An 871-nucleotide genomic window follows, 5' to 3' on the forward strand; every position below is an offset into this window, starting at 1 on the left:
TATTGAGAGCAAATAAATCAAGTCCAACAAATAATTGGCTGACTATTGTCCGCCTAGTCTCCTAATGTGAGTACTTACTGACTAACCATGATCATGTGTGCACTATAAATACCTCACTTTCACTTTCAATGTCATTTATAAACTGATTTGTGTCATTTATGATCAGCTCCTAAATCACAAGATGATAAATAATAACAACAAGTACATGTATGTATGCATGTACATGTATATACATATACATATACATGTACATGTACATGTATAGTCAAGCTTGCATTAAACTAACAGTTTCAGACTCTGCTATATGATTACTATATTCGCTCAAAAAACTGAGTTTTTCACCAGTCGTGAGGTTACCATTCTTCCAAAGTTCCCCAATAACTTGTACATGAGGTGCTGTCTAACAAGGGAACATAATTACGCTATGCAGCCTCCTATTGTTATCATTGGGCGAAGCCCACTAAGATGAGTAGAGTTTGTTTGTTTGTTTGTTTGTCCACATAATCTATGGTTATAATGATGATAATAATAATAATAATAATGATTAATTAATGTATTACTTAAGATATTTATGAGTGCTCCTGGTGCAGGCATGTCATATACAAAATTTCCTCAAGATTGTTTTACTACACCAACAGAATCCTTGAATACACAAAGCTAGGCGAGGCCAATGACCAAAGGTATCAATTCTTAACTACATAATTGTAGCAATATAAATATAATAATAAAAAGCAACTAAAAATCACTATCATAGTTGCAAATTATGAAAATAATCATTGTAAAATTTATCCATAAAACCAAAACAATGAGTATTAACCTACAAATTTAATAAGAAACCCAGGATGTTTACTATAGAGCCTGGGCTGGGGAG

At 32.4% G+C, this 871-nt stretch overlaps 1 long non-coding RNA gene across 1 annotated transcript; it reads right to left on the reverse strand.

Moving 5' to 3' along the window:
* On the reverse strand, window positions 1-387 carry LOC109587494 (uncharacterized). The gene is made up of 3 exons (XR_002187642.1): window positions 287-387; window positions 113-169; window positions 1-73 (listed from the first exon to the last, which is right to left on the reverse strand). It is a non-coding gene; the product is annotated as an uncharacterized LOC109587494 (long non-coding RNA).
* Window positions 388-871: the final 484 nt, after the last annotated feature.

This window comes from Amphimedon queenslandica, unplaced genomic scaffold (genome assembly GCF_000090795.2).
Source record: "Amphimedon queenslandica unplaced genomic scaffold, v1.1 AMPQUscaffold_12554, whole genome shotgun sequence".
NCBI lineage: Eukaryota > Metazoa > Porifera > Demospongiae > Haplosclerida > Niphatidae > Amphimedon > Amphimedon queenslandica.